The sequence below is a fragment of the Chenopodium album genome, chromosome 11 (assembly GCF_948465745.1).
Source record: "Chenopodium album chromosome 11, dcCheAlbu1.1, whole genome shotgun sequence".
Lineage (NCBI taxonomy): Eukaryota > Viridiplantae > Streptophyta > Magnoliopsida > Caryophyllales > Amaranthaceae > Chenopodium > Chenopodium album.
Genome location: NC_137844.1, coordinates 35,894,509 through 35,895,493, shown reverse-complemented (window position 1 = coordinate 35,895,493; position 985 = coordinate 35,894,509). Strand labels below are relative to the sequence as shown.

At 41.8% G+C, this 985-nt stretch overlaps 1 non-coding gene across 1 annotated transcript; it reads right to left on the bottom strand.

Moving 5' to 3' along the window:
- Positions 1-603: 603 nt before the first annotated feature.
- On the bottom strand, positions 604-709 carry LOC145569559 (small nucleolar RNA R71). Its single transcript, XR_014096153.1, has one exon. It is a non-coding gene; the product is annotated as a small nucleolar RNA R71 (small nucleolar RNA).
- Positions 710-985: the final 276 nt, after the last annotated feature.

Sequence of the window (985 nt, the reverse complement as noted above, 5' to 3'; positions counted from 1 at the left end):
AAATTTTATTTGGCTCTAGGGAAGGGTAGAAAACGACCTACTTTTCCCTACGTCAAAAAAATGGCGCCGTTGCCGGGGAGTGATATTGGTGCTTTGTTAGTTGTTGAGTCTATTTGATCCGGAAATTGAGAGAACTATTGCAAGGTTAAGGGTTGCTAGACGATCTTTGAGCCCTAGCACTTCAAGTGAAAAAGAACCACAACAAGAGGAACAAGCAAGAATGGGAGAAAAGCCAAGGGTGGCGTTGAAAGAATTGGGGATTCCCGGTGCATATAGATTTGAGAGTGGGATTGCTCCACCTAAAAAACCGACAAATGACTTTGAAATAAGGCCCGCATGATCACTTTGATAGAGAGGAGACAATTTAGCGGGGCCAAGCATGAAAGCCCGTTAAATCATCTCAAGGAGTTCAAAAAATATTGCAATACTATCAAGGTGAATGGAATTTCCCAAGAATTCATTCGCCTCAAGCTCTTTCCCTTTTCTCTCATAGGGCGTGCCTTGGAATGGCTAGATAAGCATTTAAGCCGAATTCTCTAAGGACATGGGACAAAGTGACCAAGGAATTTCTATCCCGTTTTTATCCACAAAAGAAAACGGCGGAGGCTAGAGCTTTGATTCAAGGTGTCAAGCAAAAGCCTAGTGAGTGTCTCTATGAAGCATGGGAGAGATGCAAAGAGTATTAAAGAGAATGTCCTCACCATGGAATTCCTACTTACCAAATTATTCAAATTTTCTATGGAGGCCTTAGTCCTCAAGGAAAATCATGTTTAGATGGAGGAGTCGGAGATCCTATCATGAACAAAACGGAAGAGGAAGTGGTAGACATAATTGAAGACATAGTGAGGTATTATAGAGATTGGTAAGATGGAGAAAGAGAGTCAACTAGAAAGAGTAGCTCTTCGGTGTATTCGGTTGATCATCTAAATGCAATCAACAATCTATCGTCACAAATGACAAACTCGGGGAAGGAGATGTCCGCCAT